This window comes from Oncorhynchus nerka, unplaced genomic scaffold (genome assembly GCF_034236695.1).
Source record: "Oncorhynchus nerka isolate Pitt River unplaced genomic scaffold, Oner_Uvic_2.0 unplaced_scaffold_1261, whole genome shotgun sequence".
In the NCBI taxonomy this organism is placed as follows: Eukaryota; Metazoa; Chordata; class Actinopteri; order Salmoniformes; family Salmonidae; genus Oncorhynchus; species Oncorhynchus nerka.
The window spans coordinates 125,740-148,356 of NW_027040080.1; the positions used below are offsets into that span (position 1 = coordinate 125,740).

At 43.0% G+C, this 22,617-nt stretch overlaps 1 long non-coding RNA gene across 1 annotated transcript; it reads right to left on the reverse strand.

The window, feature by feature from the left end:
- Positions 1-9,200: 9,200 nt before the first annotated feature.
- Positions 9,201-10,549, reverse strand: LOC135569014 (uncharacterized). Its single transcript, XR_010462802.1, has 4 exons — positions 10,497-10,549; positions 10,173-10,263; positions 9,990-10,085; positions 9,201-9,558 (listed from the first exon to the last, which is right to left on the reverse strand). It is a non-coding gene; the product is annotated as an uncharacterized LOC135569014 (long non-coding RNA).
- Positions 10,550-22,617: the final 12,068 nt, after the last annotated feature.

Genomic DNA, 22,617 nt, shown 5'->3' on the forward strand with positions numbered 1-22,617 from the left:
GATTTTTTACATGTAAGTTCTTACATTGGTACCCCAGGTAATCTTAGGTTTTATTACATACTGTTGGGAGGAACTACTGGATATAAGAGCAAAGTCAACTCACCATCATTACGACCAGGAATACGACTTTCCCAAAGCGGATCCTGTGTTTTGCCCACCACCCAATGGATCGGATCCCAGCCGGCGAACCAAAACAACATCGCCGTAAAAGGGGCAGATGAAGCGGTCTTCTGGTCAGGCTCCGGAGACGGGCATATCGCACACCGCTCCCGAGCATACTACTCGCCAATGTCCAGTCTCTTGACAACAAGGTTGATGAAATCCGAGCAAGGGTAGCATTCCAGAGAGACATAAGAGACTGTAACGTTCTTTGCTTCACGGAAACATGGCTCACTCGAGACACATTATCGGAGTCGGTACAGCCAGCTGGTTTCTTCACGCATTGCGCCGACAGTAACAAGCATCTTTCTGGTAAGAAGAGGGGCAGGGGGGTATGCCTTATGATTAACGAGACGTGGTGTGATCATAACAACATACAAGAACTCAAGTCCTTCGGTTCACCTGACTTAGAATTCCTCACAATCAAATGTCAACCGCATTATCTACCAAGAGAATTCTCTTCGATTATAATCACAGCCGCATATATTCCCCCCAAGCAGACACATCGACGGCCCTGAACGAACTTTATTTGACTCTATGTCAACTGGAAACCACATATCCTGAGGCGGCATTCATTGAAGCTGGGGATTTTAACAAGTCTAATCTGAAAACAAGACTTCCTAAATTCTATCAGCATATTGATTGTGCTACCAGGGCTGGTAAAACCCTGGATCATTGTTATTCTAACTTCCGCAACGCATATAAGGCCCACCCCACACTCCTTTTGGAAAAGCTGACCACGACTCCATTTTGTTGCTCCCAGCCTATAGACAGACTAAAACAGGAAGCTCCCGCGCTTAGGTTTGTTCAACGCTAGAATACTTGTTGGTAATTACTGCATTGTAGGAACTAGAAGCACAAGCATTTCGCTACACTCGCATTAACATCTGCTAACCATGTGTATGTGACAAATAACATTTTATTTGATTTGTCTAGGGTCTCCTGTTGGGTCGATGACGCAGTCTGTTAGCTGGCGTAGCAACTCTTCGCTCATGCCTGTCAGTGGGTGTAGTGGGCTTCTGTTAGATAAAAAGAATCACAGCCACCGAAAAGGGGATTGATTGTGGTCTAGCCTCAAGGTGCCTGCATTCTCCACCAGTTGTGACGGATCAGCTAGTCCGAAACACCCCAACACAGGCGGGAGCCATGAAATGAACAGGCCAGAGGCAGTGATTGTGGTTCCTGTTTCTGTCAAAATTGCTCAAGCTCAATACATTTGCGTGGTGGTCATTGATGGACAGAAATATTCAAAACTTGTCTCTGATTTTCATGCAAATTTAAGTCAGGACTTGTCAGGCTGGATCACTCAAGAACACTCAAGACCCCTTGGAAAGGAATTCTGGTGTCTTTGAGATAATAAAAATGTGTTATCCCACTGGAAATACAACTGTATCCCATTCGCCATGTTTGTGTCTGTACATGTTGCCACTGAGGAATGAAGTAACTTGGTGGAAAATATTCTTAAGGGTTTTTCTACATAAAAGATCATACACAATTATTGCGTGGTCATCCCTGATGTTTTCCTCCGCTTTCATATATCTCTCAGACAGTCTTAAACGATTACAGCCAGATCACAGACATGGGTATAAGACAATGGGTGTTGTTTTGTGAATATTACAGTATTTTTAAGTAGGCAATCAGCAGTAGAAACAATAACAAAGTGTATTCCCAGCCCCTGTTTCAGTAACAATTGAGGGATCAAATAAAATATTATTGTATTTGTCAAATGTTTTATAAACAACAGGTGTAGACTATCAGTGAAACGCTTACTAACGGTACTTCCCAACAATGCAAAAAGAAAGAAAACAGAGAAATAATTGAAAATTAAACATGTAATAATAAAAGTAATAATAAATACACAATGAGTAACGATAACTTGGCTATATTCACTGGGTCCCGGATCCGAGTCGATGTGCAGGGGTAATTGAGGTAGATACTGTATGTAACACAATAGAAAAAAAACTATTTATACCGTGTGTGCAAATGAGGTAAGATTAGGGAGGTAATGCAATAAATAGGCCGTAGTGGCGAAGTAATTAAAATGAATAAATTAAACACCGGAGTGATAGATGTGCAGATGATGAATTTGCAAGGAGAGATACTGTGGTGCAAAGAAGCAAAACAATAATAACAATATGGGGATGAGGTAATTGGTTGGGCTATTAACAGATGGGCTATGTACAGGTGCAATGATCTGTAAGCTGCTCTGACAGCTGGTGCTTAAAGTTAGTGAGGGAGATATGAGTCTCCAGTTTAAAGTGATTTTTACAATTCGTTCCTGTCATTGCCAGCAGAGAACTGGAAGGAAAGGCGGCCAAAGAAGGAATTGGCTTTGGGGATGACCAGTGAAATATACCTGCAGGAGTACATGCTACAGGTGTGTGCTGCTATGGTAAACAGTGAGCTGAGATAATGAGGGGCTTTACCTAGCAAAGACTTATAGATTACCTAGATCCAGTGGGTTTGGCAATGATTATGAAGCGAGGGCCAGCCAACGAGAGCATACAGGTCACAGTGGTGGGTAGTATATGGGGCTTTGGTGACAAAACGGATGGCACTTCAATTTGCTGAGTTGAGTGTTGGAGGCTATTTTGTAAATGACATCGCCGAAGTCAAGGATCGGTAGGATAGTCCGTTTTAACAAGGTATGTTTGGAAGAATGAGTGAAGGATGCTTTGTTGCGAAATAGGATGCCGATTCAAGATTTCATTTTGGATTGGAGATGCTTAATGTGAGTCTGGAAGGAGAGTTTACAGTCTAACCAGACACCTAGGTATTTGTAGTTGTCCACATATTCTAAGTCAGATCCGTTCAGAGTAGTGATATGCGGGACAGAGAACGGTTGAAGGTGCGCAGGTGCGGGCAGAGATCGGTTGAAGAGCATGCATTTAGTTTTACTTGCATTTCAGAGCAGTTGGAGGCCATGGAAGGAGAGTTGTATGGCATTGAAGCTCGTCTGGAGGTTAGTTAACACAGTGTCCAAAGAAAGGCCAGAAGTATACAGAAAAGGTGTTGTCTGCGTAGAGGTGGATCAGAGAATCACCAGCAGCAAGAGCGACATCATTGGTGTATACAGAGAAAAGAGTCGACCCTAGATTTGAACCTGTGGAACCCTCAAAGAGACTGCCAGAGGTCCGGACAACAGGCCCTCTGATTTGACACACTGAACTCTGTCTGAAAAGTTGTTGGTGAACCGGGTGAGGCAGTCATTTGAGAAACGAAGGCTGCCGATAAGAATGTGGTGATCGGCAGAGTCGAAAGCCTTGGCCAGGTCGGTACTGTCTTTTCTCGATGGCGGTTATGATATCGTTTAGGACCTTGAGCGTGGCTGAGGTGCACCCATGACCAGCTCGGAAACCAGGTACGGTGGGATTCGAAATGGTCGGTGATCCGTTTGTTAACTTGGCTTTCGAAGACCTTAGAAAGGAAGGGTAGGATAGATATAGGTTTGTAACAATTTGGGCTTAGAGTGTCTTCCCTTTTGAAGAGGGGGATGACAGTGGCAGCGTTCCAGTCTTTGGAGATCTCAGATGATACGAAAGAGAGGTTGAACAGGATAGTAATAGGGGTTGCAACAATTGCGGCGGATAATTATAGAAAGAGAGGGGTCCAGATTGTCTAGCCCAGCTGATTTGTAGGGGTCCAGATTTTGCAGTTCTTTCAGAACATTAGCTATCTGGATTTGGGTGAAGGAGAAATGGGGGAGGCTTCGGCAACGGTGAGAGACTTGTTTCTGGAAAGGTGGATTTTTAAAAGTAGAAGCTCGAATTGTTTAAGCACAGACCTGGATAGTATGACAGAACTCTGCAGGCTATCTCTGTAGTAGATTGCAACTCGGCCCCCTTAACCACTAACAGATATGGACAAATAATTGAAATCCTAAATGTGTAACAATAGTTTATTTATTTGATGCGGAAGGCTTTTCTTTTATGGCATGTATATAATTTAATCTATGTTGTCAGAAAATGTTATAGTTAGGGATGGAAATTTCAGGATTTTTGGTGGCCTTCCTAAGCCAGGATTCAGACACGGTTAGGACATCTGGTTTGGCAGAGTGTGCTAAAGCAGTGAATTAAACAAACTTAGGGAGGAGGCTTCTGATGTTAACATGCATAAAACCAAGGCTTTTATGGTTACAGAAGTCAACAAATGAGAGCGTCTGGGGAATGGGAGCGGAGCTCCCTGCTACAGGGCCTGGATGAACCTTTACATCACCAGAGGAACAGTAGGATAATGGTACGGCTAAAGGCTATAAGAACTGGTCGTCTAGTGTGTTCGGAACAGAGAGTAAAAGGAACAGGTTTCTGTGCGCAGAAGAATAGATTCAAGGCATAATGTACAGATGGTAGGATGTGAAAACGTTGGAGTTTAACCTAGGCACTGAGTGTCGATGAGAGAGGTTTTGTCTCTAGAGACACCATTTTAACCAGGTGAGGTCACCGCATGTGTAGGAGGTGGATCAAAAGGGCTAGCTAAGGCATATTGAGCAGAGCTGGAGGCTCTACAGTGAAATAAGAAAATAATTACTAACCAAAACAGCAATGGACAAGGCATATTGAAATTAGGGAGAGGCATGCATAGCCGAGTGATCATAGGGTCCAGTGAGTAGCTCGGCGAGCTGGAGACATGCCGATTCAGACAGCTAGCAGGCCAGGGCTAGCAGGCGGGCCTTAGGGGGGCATCACAATGGAAGAGTCAGGTGGTTATGTCTGAGGTCGGCCCATTTGGCAAACTAGGTATTGTAGCCCAAAGAATTGGTTGATGGACCTCTTCAGCTAGACAGAAGGTGGGCCTAGCTCTGGGTTAGCTCCACGATAACTGGTGATTGCTTCAGGACAGGGACGTTAGCCAGGAGTAGCCACTCAGATAGCAGCTAGCTAGCTGCATTTTTTAAACCTTTATTTAACTAGGCAAGTCAGTTAACCTCTTACCTCTACCTGGGACGCTTGCGTCCCAACTAGAGCTCTGGAAATGCAAATGTGCTACGCTAAATGCTAATAGTATTAGTTAAAACTCAAAAGTTCATTAAAATACACATGCAGGGTATCAAATTAAAGCTACACTCGTTGTGAATCCAGGCAACAATTCAGATTTTTAAAATGCTTTTCGGCGACAGCATGAGAAGCTATTATCTGATAGCATGCACCAATACACTACAACAGAAAAGCACAGCAGGGGACGTAAACAAAATAATTAGCATTTCGGCGTTACACAAACCGCACAATAAAATAGAAAACAGTCATTACCTTTCACCATCTTCTTTGTTGGCACTCCTAGATGTCCCATAAACACTATTGGGTCTTTATTTCGATTAAATCGGGCCATATAGAGCCAAGATATCGTTATATGTAGACTGTGTGATAAACGAAAAAAACAGCGATTTCACAACGTAACGTCATTTTTAAAATTCAAAAAGTAGACGATAAACTTTCACAAAACACTTCGAAATACGTTTGTAATGCTACTTTAGGTATTAGTAAACGTTAATAAGCGATAAAAATCATCCGTAGGCGATGTAGATATCATTAGCTGTCGTCTTGGAAAAAATTTCAGGAGAGAGCTCTTCCGGAATGATCTGGGCGGAGACCGGAGGTAAGCGGTGCCCCTCTTTCGGTTCAACCAAGAATCAAAGATGATTAAATTCACAAGATACTCGACAACATGGGGATGCTGTGGGAGTTGAATGCTCGGTCTTATCTAATTCGGCTCACTGTTAACAATTGCGGTAGTGGCGCAAGGATATTTATTTCCATTTTCTGTGATCAGGTTTTCCTGCGCTTTCCGATGTAACGCACGTTATGTAATAGCCACAGTCGTTATTTAACCAGTTTTAAAAACGTCCGAGGGTTTCCTATACACACATTCTAACCATATGAACGTACTATATTCCTGGCATGAGTAGCAGGGCGCTGAAATGTTGCGCGATTTTTAACAAAATGTTCAAAAAAGTAGAGGGTCGACTGAAGAGGTTAAGAACAAATACTTATTTTCAATGACGGCCTAGGAACAGTGGGTTAACTGCCTGTTCAGGGGCAGAACGACAGATTTGTACCTTGTCAGTTCGGGGATTTGAACTTGCAACCTTCCGGTTACTAGTCCAACGCTCTAATCACTAGGCTACCCTGCCGCCGCAATGATCTGGTAGCGGGCCGCAGCAAGCAGGCTAGCAGACAGGCCTTCAGGGGATGAAACGAGAGAGGAGCCTGTTGAAACCTCCTCAGGAGGATTACGTCGCTAGACCAGTTGTGATGGATCGGCGGGGCTCCGTATTGACAGTTAAAGGGGTCCAGGCCAAATGTCAAAAAATGTATTGTAGCCCAATGAGTGGCTGATGGACGTCTTTAGCTAGCCGGGAGATGGTGCCTAGCATTAGGCTAGCTCCAGGCTAACTACTGCTTGCTTCGGGACAGAGACCAAGAGTAGCCAAGAGTAGCCACTCAGATAGCAGCTAGCTAGCTGCGATGATCCAGGTGAAAAGGTTCAGAGCTTGATGTAGGAATCCGGAGATGTTGTAGAGAGGAAGCAGTCCGATATGCTCTGGGTTGAATAGCGCTGTTCAGACTGGCAGGAGTTTTCCGGGCTGAGGTTAGCTGATGACCGCTAGCAGTGGCTAACCGACTACTAGCTAGTAACTAGTTAGCTGGCTAGCTTCTGTTGGGGGATCCGGTTCTAAAGTATAGAAAATAGCAGATTAATACCACATTGGGTGAGGTGAGTTGCAGGAGAGTATGTAGAAATTGAGGTAAAAAAAAATATATATATATATATATATATATACTAAATATATACAGAGAAAAAAATATATATACACAAGGACACGACAAGACAATGACTGCTACCCCTCTTGGAAAAAAATATAACTAGGAATAATGTGACAAATAATCAACAGTTGCAGCAACATATGTAATGAGTGCAAAAAGGTTCAATGCAGATAGTACAGTTAGCTATTTGGTTAACTTTTTAACTAGCTATTTTGTAGTCTTATGAATTGGGGGCAGAAGCTGTTCAGGGTCCTGTTGGTTCAAGACTTGGTGCATTGTCACTGCTTGTCATATGGTAGCAGAGACAACAGTCTGTAGAAATGTAACCACTCTCAAAATCATAGACAGAGCTATGGATGCGAGGACTGGCCATACATTATATTAAAATTATAGTTGTAAGCAATATTTTGAGGCTATATAGTTGTTTGTTTACATGTCCTTCTTTTCCAAACATTGGGTTAAATCAAGCTTGTATTTTGGGTTATTATGGGTTACAAAGGTGGCAAGAATCAATGTGTACATATCATTAATTAATGAGTCAAAAATGTATATAGCAACTGCTGATTGTCCCTTTAACCAATTTCCACCCAGGAAATAGTGTCTGTAGGTGCTGTCACAAAGTACAAATTCAACACAGTTGTCATTGACTTGTTGGATATTGATTTCCCGCTGAGCAAACTTTTTCTGTACTTACAACATTTTAATAAATTATTTTTCCATCAGGTTTTTGTTTGGTAGATCTCATTTTGTTATTGAAAATGTTGTCCGATTTTTGATTTGGGAAAACCTCAACAAACAAACAAGGAGAGAAGCTGAAAAGTCCAAAAACCATCCCAAATTAAAAGTTAATGGGATTCTAACTCAAGACTGTAATTTTATATCCACCATTATTAAAAATGTCCTTGTAGACTCTGTCAGGGAACTGTCTCAAGGATTTTCAAACAAGACCACAACTCTCACTCCTATGGAAAATAACAAATCAATATTCAGAATATCCGAAGTTTCAGCATCAGCAGTGGACAGTATTATCAGCTGCTTCACGAACTCTAGAACAAAATATTTACAGTGCCTTCAGAAATTATTCACACCCCTCGAATTTTTCCAAATGTTATTGTGTTACAGCCTGAAATTAAAATGGATTCAATTGAGATTAGTCACGGGCCTACACACAATTCCCCATAATGTCCAAGTGGAAATGTGTTTTTATTTGATTTTTAATTTCCACAAATTAATTTGAAAATGAACAACTGAAATGTCTTGAGTCAATAAGTATTCAACCCCTTTGTTATGACAAGCCTGAATCAGTTCAGGAGTGAAAATGTCCTTATTAAGTCACATAATACGTTGCATGGACTCACTCTGTGTGTAATAATAGATTCTTACATGACTACCTCATCTCTGTACCCCGCACATACAATTATCTGTAAGGTCTCTCAGTCGAACAGTGAATTTCAAACACAGATTCAACCACAGAGACCAGGGAGGTTTTCCAATGCCTCACAAAGAAGGGCACCTATTGGTACATGGATAGAAAAAAAGCATGGGGAAGTTATTAATTAACTAAATAACATCAAACACCAGGCCAAATCTACACTGGAGTTGCTTACCAAGAATACAGTGAATATTCCTGAGTGGCCGAGATACAGTTTTGACTTAAATCTGCTTGAAAATCTATAGTGAGACTTGAAAATGGTTGTCTAGCAATGATCAACAACCAATTTGACAGAGCTTGAAGAATTAAGAAAATAATATAATTGGCAAATATTGTACAATCCAGGTGTGCAAGTTTTTAGAGACCTGTCCAGAAAGACTCTGTAATCACTGCCAACTGTGATTCCAACATTTGTTGTGAATACTTATGTAAATTAGATATTTCTGTATTTCATTTTCAATAAATTAGCAAAAATACCTATAAACATGTTTTCACTTTGTCATTGTGGGGGTAATGTGTGTAGATAAGTGACAAATATTTTTTTCTCCATTTTGAATTCAGGATGTAGCTTATTAGAAGATCCAGTATATGTTACTGCTGTTATCAAGCTCACTCTCAAGACGGTACGTCTAGTGTGTGTGTGTGGATATGTGTACTACCATTACTGCCCAGTGTAATCTGATGTAATTTGCTCTGCATGCACTGCATCTGTATTATGGTCAATTCACGTTGTTCATACTGAATAGAAACACGAAATAAAACAATATTATGAAACATGTATGATGTAATTGAAACACTGCTAAACATGTAAGATTATTAAAAAACGACGAAACATGTCTTATGCTTGATAGTTTATTGGAGGATCACAATATGACAATACAACCATACAATTATTTATCCACTAACTTGACCAATCAACTCTCATGTGTCAGGACATAAAGTACATGTTCATGGATAAAACATATTTTCTTCAGAATGTTGATGAGTTCTTCTCAGTACCAAAGTACCAATTAACTGTATTACTGTTATTTGTTTTGACAATCATTGATTGATGGTTGTTGGAATGATTCACTGAGGTAATGTTAGTGATGACTTCAGAGGTGATAGCTGATTCCATATGGAGACTGAAAAGGATCCTTGGCATCCCCATGCTGGTCGCTTCTCACCTAATAAGGCACTTGGCTACCTTCCAAAGCGTGCCCCAAACTGTCGAATACAGTTTTAAATCATCATTATGGAAAATACATTTTTTTAAAGCTAAACATTTGAAAATGACTCCAACATTTTCAAAACATATCACAATTAAAGTGACTACCTTTTAAACTTACTGCTGTAAGACCAGTATTTGACTACCATTTAAAACATATTTTCCCTCTACGGAACATGATGCTAATTAACTGTAGAGATCGAGTTAGCCATGTTACTCCCTCCACATTTCCTACCACCCTCTGCTAACCTCCCGTTGACAATTTACTGTTGCTAAGACAGACAGACAGACAGACAGACAGACAGACAGACAGACAGACAGACAGATAGAAAGATAGATAGATAGATAGATAGATAGATAGATAGATAGATAGATAGATAGATAGATAGATAGATAGATAGATAGATAGATAGATAGATAGATAGCTCACATGGTGCTTCATCTTCTGAGGGGCTGGTCTTCAGAGTAGCCAACTTTGCCAAAAAGGCAGCCTTTCCATCTTTTACATCATCCTCCTGCAGGAGAGCTGAGGAAGAAAGATTTTTAATTTGACTAGATTTTATCAGATTAAACCCGGGCAGTAAAGTAGTACACATTTACAAACAAGACATACCTTCTTCAGAGTTATTTTCATTGAGGGAGCTTGCTAACAGGACACCCACTAGAGCGAACAGCAGTAACATACTCTGGATCTTCATCCTTTACTAAAGCACATAGAGCACAACTTGTTAACACACACACACACACACACACACACACACACACACACACACACACACACACACACACACACACACACACACACACACACACACACACACACACACACACACGTCCACCTACACCTCTCCATCCATTCCTACCAGTCCACTTGTATACACCTGCCCACTTCTATATACACCTTTACAAAGAAGATTCTCAGTGAAAACAAAAATACCTCTTTCAGTTGGACGATGCTGTCTGATCTGGAAGATGTCTTCTGGATGTCAGTAGTAGTGTGGTGTCTCTCTGCCCTCTGCAGCCCTGTTTTATACTCTTTCTGCAGATGCTGTACCTGCCCCACCCATCCACACCTCTCACAGCCGATTAACAAGCAAAATGACATTACAGCCATGGCGGTAACCGCAGTCATGCACAGCCTGAAGTTTATGACCTCCCTCCAGGCAAAACTTCTGTCAATATTATGGTTTCCTGGTTATTTCAACTGAATTTGTGACCTGGAGCTTGGATAGACTTGAATTTATAAATGGTGGTAAGCACTTTATTTTAAGGCTGTATCCATAATCCATTCATAACATATTTATGAATCCAATCATTACACCTTTTATTTATTTTATTGAAACTTTATTTAACCAGGTTAGTCTCGTTAAAAAAAAAAACATCTCATATTCAAGAGAGACCTGGAACAAGACAGCAGCGTCAAATCATATTGTATTTGTTACATAGGCCAAAAACAACAGGTGTAGGTAGACCTTACAGTGAAATGCTTTCTTACGAGCCCATAACACTTATTTTTCTTAAAACGACATTGTTGGTTAAGAAAGTATTCACAATAAAGAAATGGATGTAAAAAAATAACAAAAAACAAAAAGACGAAAAATAGATAACTAACAAATAATTAAGGAGTATCAATAAAAAAACAGCTAGGGTGGCTGGAATCTTTGGAAATCTTTCGAGCCTTCCTCTGACACCGCCTGGTATAGATGTCCTGGATGGCAGGAAGCTTGGCCCCAGTGATGCACTGGGCTGTATGCACTACCCCCTGTAGCAACTTGAGGTCGGAGGCCTAGCAGTTGCCATACCAGGCGGTGATGCAACCAATCAGGGTGTTCTCGATGGTGCAGCTGTTTAACTTTTTGAGGATCTGAGGACCCATGCCAAATCTTTTCATTCTCCTGAAGGGGAATAGGCATTGTTGTGCCCTCTTCACAACTGTCTTGTTGTGTTTGGACCACAGTTTGTTGGTGATGTGGACACCAAGGAACTTGAAGCTCTCAACCTGCTCCACTACAGCCCTGTCAATGAGAATGTGGGCGTGCTCGGCCCTCCTTTTCCTGTAGTCCACAATCTTCTCCTTTGTCTTGATCACGTTGAGGTAGATGTTGTTATCCTGGCCCCATACTGCCAGGTTATGACCTCCTCCCATAGGCTGTCTCATCGTTGTCGGTGATCAGGCCTACCAATGTTGTGTCATCGGCAAATTTAATGATGGTGTTGGAGTCGTGCTTGGCCATGAATCAAATCAAATCAAATTTATTTATATAGCCCTTCGTACATCAGCTGATATCTCAAAGTGCTGTACAGAAACCCAGCCTAAAACTCCAAACAGCAAGCAATGCAGGTGTAGAAGCACGGTGGCTAGGAAAAACTCCAATTTAAGGCCAAAACCTAGGAAGAAACCTAGAGAGGAACCAGGCTATGTGGGGTGGCCAGTCCTCTTCTGGCTGTGCCGGATGGAGATTATGACAGAACATGGCCAAGATGTTCAAATGTTCATAAATGACCAGCATGGTCGTATAACAATAAGGCAGAACAGTTGAAACTGGAGCAGCAGCACGGTCAGATGGACTGGGGACAGCAAGGAGTCATCATGTCAGGTAGTCCTGGGGCATGGTCCTAGGGCTCAGGTCCTCCGAGAGAGAGAAAGAAAGAGAGAAGGAGAGAATTAGAGAACGCACACTTAGATTCACACAGGACACCGAATAGGACAGGAGAAGTACTCCAGATATAAGAAACTGACCCTAGCCCCCCGACACATAAACTACTGCAGCATAAATACTGGAGGCTGAGACAGGATGCAATCATGGGTGAACAGGGAGTACAGGAGAGAACTGAGCACTTACCCCTGAGGAGCCCCCGTGTTGAGGATCAACGTGGCAGATGTGTTGTTACCTACCCTTACCACCTAGGGGCGGCCCGTCAGGAAGCCTATGATCCAGTTTCATAGGGAGGTGTTTAGTCCCAGGGACCTTAACTTAGTGATCAGCTTTGAGGGCACTATGGTGTTGAACGCTGAGCTGTAGTCAATGAATAGCATTCTCACGTTGGTGTTTCTTTTGTCCAGATGGGAAAGGGTGGAGTGCAATAGAGATTGCATCATCTGAGGATCTATTGAGGCAGTATGCAAATTGGAGTGGGTCTAGGGTTTCTGGGATAATGGTGTTGATGTGAGCCATGACCAGCCTTTCAAAGCACTTCATGGCTACAAATGTGAGTGCTACGGGTCGGTAGTCATTTTGTCAGGTTACCTTGGTGTTCTTGGGCACAGTTATGACTGTCTGCTTGAAACATGTTGGTATTACAGACTCGGTCATGGACAGGTTGAAAATGTCAGTGAAGACACTTGCCAGCTGGTCAGCACACGCTCGGAGTACACGTCCTGGTAATCCACCTGTTTCAAGGTCTTACTCACATCCGCTATGAGAGAGCGTAATCACAGTCGTCCGGAACATGCTCTCATGCATGCTTCAGTGTTGCTTGCCTCGAAGCGAGCATAGAAGTAATTTAGCTCGTCTGGTAGGCTCAACCCATCAGTTTCAGACAAACAGCCCCATGACATGAACCAGACGAAGATATATCTATATAAAAAGCTGCACGTCAGTAATGTACATGTACACAACACAGGTCAGAAAAAAACGGAATGCAATACGTCAAAAGACAGGCTCACTATGGTATCAAAATGCTTCAGGTAAAACAACATGTCACGAATCCCGTTTCCTGAGTCTGTTTTTTGCCTGTGTTCTGTCCTGGAGTGTTTTTTCCGGCGTCCTGGAACGCACCCTGTCTGGTTGCCGGGCAATGTAGCCAGTTGGGAGTTCTGATTACCTGCACCTGTATCCCATCAGCTATCTGCACACCTGGTCCTGATCATCATCTCTCCTCTTCATAAGCCCGGACCTGACATCCATTCCCTGCCGGATCGTTAGCCATGAACAGTATGTTGTGCCATAGTATCAGCCTCAAGTTGGATAGAATTAGTTTTTTTTTTTTTTTTACGTATTGCTTGCCTTAAACTTACCTCCGTTTGTTCTGTCTTCAGTTACTCACCCGGATCATTTACCCCATTCCCGCCTGGTCGGAGGAGGATTCCGCTACCCCATTGGATCCACCTATTTACTCCCATCAACTCACCACCGCTGCCCGCTACGCCACCTGGATATATCTACCCATTCACATTCACTTGTAAATAAATACTCACCTTCTTCCTACTCTCCTTGTCCTGGTCTGCTTCTGGGTTCGATTTTGAAAGAACGTGACACAACATCCTTACCTAAGTAAGGCAATGCCGACTAGTGACATCGATAACAACTAGAAACAACTAAATGTCTCAACAACTTGTTCATCTAGTTGTGCTTTGAACTTCTCTAGGGACACCAGACCCTGGAGTTTTAGGTTGGCTTAGAGGGAATTCCAATACAAGGGGACTGATTAGTGAAAATACTTCCAAGCTCTCTACATTTGTTCAGGACTGTTAGCTTAAAACAAGATTGGTATCTGAGCTTGTAAGTGTTTTAATTTTGGGCTAATAGAGAACAGATAAAATTACAGTTTTTCTAAAATGGCTTTCTATATAAGAATGTACCAGTGTTATAGCCTGTGTGTTGCTAGCTATGTCCACCCGACAGCAATGTAGACATGATACATGATACAGTCAAGAGCCTTCAGTGTATTTATTGAGGCTTGACCTTAAATAGTATTACTATAGTCCAACACAGATGGAAAAGTACAATCAATCATATATTTTATGGTGGCAAAGGAAAAACAAAATTGTGCCCGTAGTAAAGCCCAATACGCAGCCTGCTTTTACCAACAAGGTTCTCTACATGGGGTGTGAAGCTCAACTTCTCATCCACCTGATCTCCCAAATAATTTAATGTTATTTCTTGTTCTATGGAATGTCCAACCCGAGGTAGTAATGACTTGGTTTCAGAGTGTTTGGCTTTGGAAAATACTAAAGGAAGAAATTGAGGAGAACCATTGGTCACAGATATGTGAAAATGCTCTTACCTGTTCCTACAACCTAAGGTGCTATTTTAATTTAAGATAATTTATTGGACTTACTACACTCTTGCCAAAATGCATGTAATGCACCCAGAAATGTCACATCTCTGTTGGAGATGCAAAAAGCACAAAGGAACCCTATTTCATATGCTGTGGTCCTGCAACAAACTGACACCATTTTGTGATAATGTCTGTGCTATCATTTCATTTTGTCTAACAATTTATATTCATCCATCTCCATGATTATGTCTGTTGAGAAATGTAAATACTTGAGATCAATTTCAGAGAAAGATGTGTTATCTAAGCCTAATTGCTGCACAAATGTATAACCATCAATTGGAAAGCCTCGTATTTCCCTCAATAACAAACTGGAGTAGAGAACAATCTAGATACATCCCTTTATGGTATTTTATAAAGTAAAAAAATACATGGAGTTGGATTTGAATTTGGAGGACACATGTTGATCGCCTTGGAGAACGTTTTGTATAGTGAGTGTTTTGTTGTTTTTTTGTACTGTGTTGTTTGTGAAGTAGAAAAACCATCAAACAGAAATGTGAAAAGCACATACCAAGAAAGAATTCCAAAAATACTAAATTGAGTCAGAATATTATTTTATTTTAACTCACTTTAATCCATTGTTCAGGATGTGGATACAGACGACTGACATTTCGATGACAAGCTGATGATTCCGCAGAGTTTCTTGACCATTTCACTGAAGACGAAAAAGAAGAAGAAGAAGAGGGTGTCTTGTTGGTCAATAGGCCAAGTAAAATAAAAGTATTCACATACGTTATATTTGAGTGTCTGTGAAAATGGAGACACAGAAGTTAACTGAAAAAGTTATACATAGCAACTTTCATGTGACTGAGAGACTCCTTATCAACACGGCAATCCCGTGCTCTCTCTATTGTCAGTGTAACATCATAATGATTCGTGTTGCGAATGTCTATTTCCTCAATTACTTTTGCAGAAACGGTGTATCATCTATTTTGTTGGAAATTACTATTTTTCAAAGGAAATGGGAGTGAGCTTGGTCAGGAAATCTTAGGATCCCGGATTCTGGGATTCATCCCTAGCGCGTATAGAGTTATGTATGCTGTCATGTTGCATTGTAATTCAGCAGGATGCCACTGAGTAAACAGTCCTTGGAATGATTGAAAATCGCCTTAGAAAGTATTTATGTTTAACTTGCAGTATCGGTATTATCTGATGTGTGATGCAAATTCAATACCTGGCCTAGAGCGTGTTCTGGCCCCAACAACCTGGTGTAACTGTAATGTAAGGCAACACTGTGTTCTGTGCCAAAATACACAGATATCATTCATTAGTTCCCAGTAAACCAAAAACCTGTTAAGTTAAAATAAATAAATGAATTAACTTCACCACTGTCTTTATTTACCATGTTCCTAGCATATAATGGGCCTTTGAAGACCACAGCACTCCATGACCACAGCCTCTGTTATCACATTAAAGAACACAAGACTATAAGGTCTTTCCCATGATAATGTTATGATCGAGATGGATTCTGTCCACATCAACATGCAAAACAAAATGTCTAAATGTCGTGCTCCAGGCTAGGCGTAACTTTCATTTCAGGCTAACCAGGTTGGCTTACTGGGAACTTATAATATTGGTTTATCTTGGCTGAGAACACGCTCTAGGCCAGGTATAGATGATTTTCAAGGTTGTAACAGTGGTGACAAAAGACACCTTTTCTGGTGGGCGTTCCTCTTCATCTGCCTCATTAGCACCTGTGCCTCTTGTTCCAAATATGCGTTCAACAGGCGAATGTGGTATATCTGCTGAGGGCGCTGTCGTCCTGGCTGACTAGTTGACCGGGGAGACTTGCTCTGTTACCACACATGGGCCCTGCCACTGAGCCCAGGTCCTGTGTTCGAGAGTGGGGATGAGGTGTAGTACCTTATCTTCTGGGCGGAACTGTCACGACTGGGCCCTTCTATTGTACGACCAGGCTTGAGTTTCCCTCACCACCGGTTTCCCTCACCACCGGCCATGTCGCTGCCATTGAGTCCTTCATGAATGTGACGTGTTCAATGAGGGAACGGTACAGGAGGGGTTGTTTCTCCCAGGCCTCGTTGGTCAAGTCAAGGGCCACATATAGAGCAGCTCGAAAGGCGAGGAGCCAGTGGACGCCTAGGGGACATCCCAGAGCACGAACATGAGGAGGGGCAACAACATATCCCAATTCGTCCCATCCCGGTCCACCACTCTGTGAAGCATGCTATTGATGGTTTTATTCAGGCATTGACACAGCCCATCCGTCTGGAGGTGGTACACACGGGTCCTTATTTGTTTGACCCGATATAACTGACACAGGTCCTTCAAGAGTCTGGACATGAATGGTGTGCCCTGGTTGGTCATGGATTGTGGCCAGGAGTCCCACTCGGGATGACATGAGATACAGCTCTTTCGCAATGGCTTTCGTTGCCATCAACCTCAGGGGAATAGCCTCTGGGAACTTCGTTGCAAAGTCCACCACCACCAAGATTAACTCATGTCCATGCCACCAGGTCCATGGCTATGCGTTCAAACGGGGTCTCTATAATTGGGAAAGGGATAAGAGGGTTATGGTATATTCGCTTAGGAGCAGTAGGTTGGCAGGTGTCACAAGATTTGCAATACTTTGTGACAGATTGAGTAATCCTCAGCCAATAGAAACGCCCTCGCATCCATTCGATGGTCTTCTCCCTAGCGAGGTGACCCCCAGTAAATATGTATGGGCCATGTGTAACACAACATCTCTGTATGAAAGAGGCACCATTAACAGTTCCTGTTCTACCCCCTAAGTTTGCCCACCTTCCGAGCCGATACTCCTCCCATCTATCCTCTTCAACATCCGCATAGCCTACCGAAGGTCGAGGTCCCAGTGTTGGGCAGTTCCGAATTGGTCCATTAGCACTTCCGACAGGGTAAAGTTGTGCGCCTTGGAGCGAGTGAGGGTGCGCTCCTGGTCGTGGTCTGATGACTCCGTGCTAAACACCCTCCGCGTGCTGTGTCTCGATGACTCCTGAAAAACCTGGCGTAACAGCTCCATCTGGAGCTCGTCCACTTGACTCAGGACGGGGGTCTGGTTAGATCCGGCTCCCTCCGGGTCGCTCTTCAACCCCCTCCAGGTGTCCTCCTCTGTGGTTTCCTGGAACAAGTGCCTCAGTCGGTCATCAGGGGAGGCTCCTTTTCCCCGCCATGTCTGATGAGGAATCCCTGTTGCCCTGCCACACCTTCTTAGCTTCATCCCGTCCCTTCCCATGCGGTGTGCACCTTTGGGTGGGCTCTGAGTGCGCCAGCGCTTGGCGATTAGGGTTGTTTGGTCTCCGTGCTCTATTGGGGCCACTCCCTCACCGTGCCTTCTTCAACAGAAACTTGAACAGGGGGCAGTCCCTCCCAAGTAGCACCGGTACGTTTCATCCTGGGTTCAGCTGATAGTGGGACTGAATCTCTGCCTTCAAACATGCGTAATCCACGGCAGCCCCTTCCTCAATGTCGTAGTACGCCGCCTGTGCTTTGCCTGTGAGCAGGGGAGCCAGGAATCCCTCCCAGTCATCCTGAGGCCATCTCTGTCCCTGTGGTGATCGTTTGAAGGTCAGAAGAAAGGCCTCCACATCGTCGTCCTCCAGCATATAAGGCCCACCCCACACTCCTTTTGGAAAAGCTGACCACGACTCCATTTTGTTGCTCCCAGCCTATAGACAGACTAAAACAGGAAGCTCCCGCACTTAGGTCTGTTCAACGCTAGAATACTTGTTGGTAATTACTGCATTGTAGGAACTAGAAGCACGAGCATTTCGCTACACTCGCATTAACATCTGCTAACCATGTGTATGTGACAAATAACATTTGATTTGATTTGTCTAGGGTCTCCTGTTGGGTCGATGACGCAGTCCGTTAGCTGGCGTAGCAACCCTTCGCTCATGCCTGTCAGTGGGTGTAATGGGCTTCTGTTAGATAAAAAGAATTACAGCCACCGAAAAGGGGATTGATTGTGGTCTAGCCTCAAGGTGCCTGCATTCTCCACCAGTTGTGACGGATCAGCTAGTCCGAAACACCCCAACACAGGCGGGAGCCATGAAATGAACAGGCCAGAGGCAGTGATTGTGGTTCCTGTTTCTGTCAAAATTGCTCAAGCTCAATACATTTGCGTGGTGGTCATTGATGGACAGAAATATTCAAAACTTGTCTCTGATTTTCATGCAAATTTAAGTCAGGACTTGTCAGGCTGGATCACTCAAGAACACTCAAGACCCCTTGGAAAGGAATTCTGGTGTCTTTGAGATAATAAAAATGTGTTATCCCACTGGAAATACAACTGTATCCCATTCGCCATGTTTGTGTCTGTACATGTTGCCACTGAGGAATGAAGTAACTTGGTGGAAAATATTCTTAAGGGTTTTTCTACATAAAAGATCATACACAATTATTGCGTGGTCATCCCTGATGTTTTCCTCCGCTTTCATATATCTCTCAGACAGTCTTAAACGATTACAGCCAGATCACAGACATGGGTATAAGACAATGGGTGTTGTTTTGTGAATATTACAGTATTTTTAAGTAGGCAATCAGCAGTAGAAACAATAACAAAGTGTATTCCCAGCCCCTGTTTCAGTAACAATTGAGGGATCAAATAAAATATTATTGTATTTGTCAAATGTTTTATAAACAACAGGTGTAGACTATCAGTGAAACGCTTACTAACGGTACTTCCCAACAATGCAAAAAGAAAGAAAACAGAGAAATAATTGAAAATTAAACATGTAATAATAAAAGTAATAATAAATACACAATGAGTAACGATAACTTGGCTATATTCACTGGGTCCCGGATCCGAGTCGATGTGCAGGGGTAATTGAGGTAGATACTGTATGTAACACAATAGAAAAAAAACTATTCATACCGTGTGTGCAAATGAGGTAAGATTAGGGAGGTAATGCAATAAATAGGCCGTAGTGGCGAAGTAATTAAAATGAATAAATTAAACACCGGAGTGATAGATGTGCAGATGATGAATTTGCAAGGAGAGATACTGTGGTGCAAAGAAGCAAAACAATAATAACAATATGGGGATGAGGTAATTGGTTGGGCTATTAACAGATGGGCTATGTACAGGTGCAATGATCTGTAAGCTGCTCTGACAGCTGGTGCTTAAAGTTAGTGAGGGAGATATGAGTCTCCAGTTTAAAGTGATTTTTACAATTCGTTCCTGTCATTGCCAGCAGAGAACTGGAAGGAAAGGCGGCCAAAGAAGGAATTGGCTTTGGGGATGACCAGTGAAATATACCTGCAGGAGTACATGCTACAGGTGTGTGCTGCTATGGTAAACAGTGAGCTGAGATAATGAGGGGCTTTACCTAGCAAAGACTTATAGATTACCTAGATCCAGTGGGTTTGGCAATGATTATGAAGCGAGGGCCAGCCAACGAGAGCATACAGGTCACAGTGGTGGGTAGTATATGGGGCTTTGGTGACAAAACGGGATGGCACTTCAATTTGCTGAGTTGAGTGTTGGAGGCTATTTTGTAAATGACATCGCCGAAGTCAAGGATCGGTAGGATAGTCCGTTTTAAGAAGGTATGTTTGGAAGAATGAGTGAAGGATGCTTTGTTGCGAAATAGGATGCCGATTCAAGATTTCATTTTGGATTGGAGATGCTTAATGTGAGTCTGGAAGGAGAGTTTACAGTCTAACCAGACACCTAGGTATTTGTAGTTGTCCACATATTCTAAGTCAGATCCGTTCAGAGTAGTGATATGCGGGACAGAGAACGGTTGAAGGTGCGCAGGTGCGGGCAGAGATCGGTTGAAGAGCATGCATTTAGTTTTACTTGCATTTCAGAGCAGTTGGAGGCCATGGAAGGAGAGTTGTATGGCATTGAAGCTCGTCTGGAGGTTAGTTAACACAGTGTCCAAAGAAAGGCCAGAAGTATACAGAAAAGGTGTTGTCTGCGTAGAGGTGGATCAGAGAATCACCAGCAGCAAGAGCGACATCATTGGTGTATACAGAGAAAAGAGTCGACCCTAGATTTGAACCTGTGGAACCCTCAAAGAGACTGCCAGAGGTCCGGACAACAGGCCCTCTGATTTGACACACTGAACTCTGTCTGAAAAGTTGTTGGTGAACCGGGTGAGGCAGTCATTTGAGAAACGAAGGCTGCCGATAAGAATGTGGTGATCGGCAGAGTCGAAAGCCTTGGCCAGGTCGGTACTGTTTTTTCTCGATGGCGGTTATGATATCGTTTAGGACCTTGAGCGTGGCTGAGGTGCACCCATGACCAGCTCGGAAACCAGGTACGGTGGGATTCGAAATGGTCGGTGATCCGTTTGTTAACTTGGCTTTCGAAGACCTTAGAAAGGAAGGGTAGGATAGATATAGGTTTGTAACAATTTGGGCTTAGAGTGTCTTCCCTTTTGAAGAGGGGGATGACAGTGGCAGCGTTCCAGTCTTTGGAGATCTCAGATGATACGAAAGAGAGGTTGAACAGGATAGTAATAGGGGTTGCAACAATTGCGGCGGATAATTATAGAAAGAGAGGGGTCCAGATTGTCTAGCCCAGCTGATTTGTAGGGGTCCAGATTTTGCAGTTCTTTCAGAACATTAGCTATCTGGATTTGGGTGAAGGAGAAATGGGGAGGCTTCGGCAACGGTGAGAGACTTGTTTCTGGAAAGGTGGATTTTTAAAAGTAGAAGCTCGAATTGTTTAAGCACAGACCTGGATAGTATGACAGAACTCTGCAGGCTATCTCTGTAGTAGATTGCAACTCGGCCCCCTTAACCACTAACAGATATGGACAAATAATTGAAATCCTAAATGTGTAACAATAGTTTATTTATTTGATGCGGAAGGCTTTTCTTTTATGGCATGTATATAATTTAATCTATGTTGTCAGAAAATGTTATAGTTAGGGATGGAAATTTCAGGATTTTTGGTGGCCTTCCTAAGCCAGGATTCAGACACGGTTAGGACATCTGGTTTGGCAGAGTGTGCTAAAGCAGTGAATTAAACAAACTTAGGGAGGAGGCTTCTGATGTTAACATGCATAAAACCAAGGCTTTTATGGTTACAGAAGTCAACAAATGAGAGCGTCTGGGGAATGGGAGCGGAGCTCCCTGCTGCAGGGCCTGGATTAACCTTTACATCACCAGAGGAACAGTAGGATAATGGTACGGCTAAAGGCTATAAGAACTGGTCGTCTAGTGTGTTCGGAACAGAGAGTAAAAGGAACAGGTTTCTGTGCGCAGAAGAATAGATTCAAGGCATAATGTACAGATGGTAGGATGTGAAAACGTTGGAGTTTAACCTAGGCACTGAGTGTCGATGAGAGAGGTTTTGTCTCTAGAGACACCATTTTAACCAGGTGAGGTCACCGCATGTGTAGGAGGTGGATCAAAAGGGCTAGCTAAGGCATATTGAGCAGAGCTGGAGGCTCTACAGTGAAATAAGAAAATAATTACTAACCAAAACAGCAATGGACAAGGCATATTGAAATTAGGGAGAGGCATGCATAGCCGAGTGATCATAGGGTCCAGTGAGTAGCTCGGCGAGCTGGAGACATGCCGATTCAGACAGCTAGCAGGCCAGGGCTAGCAGGCGGGCATCACAATGGAAGAGTCAGGTGGTTATGTCTGAGGTCGGCCCATTTGGCAAACTAGGTATTGTAGCCCAAAGAATTGGTTGATGGACCTCTTCAGCTAGACAGAAGGTGGGCCTAGCTCTGGGTTAGCTCCACGATAACTGGTGATTGCTTCAGGACAGGGACGTTAGCCAGGAGTAGCCACTCAGATAGCAGCTAGCTAGCTGCATTTTTTAAACCTTTATTTAACTAGGCAAGTCAGTTAAGAACAAATACTTATTTTCAATGACAGCCTAGGAACAGTGGGTTAACTGCCTGTTCAGGGGCAGAACGACAGATTTGTACCTTGTCAGTTCGGGGATTTGAACTTGCAACCTTCCGGTTACTAGTCCAACGCTCTAATCACTAGGCTACCCTGCCGCCGCAATGATCTGGTAGCGGGCCGCAGCAAGCAGGCTAGCAGACAGGCCTTCA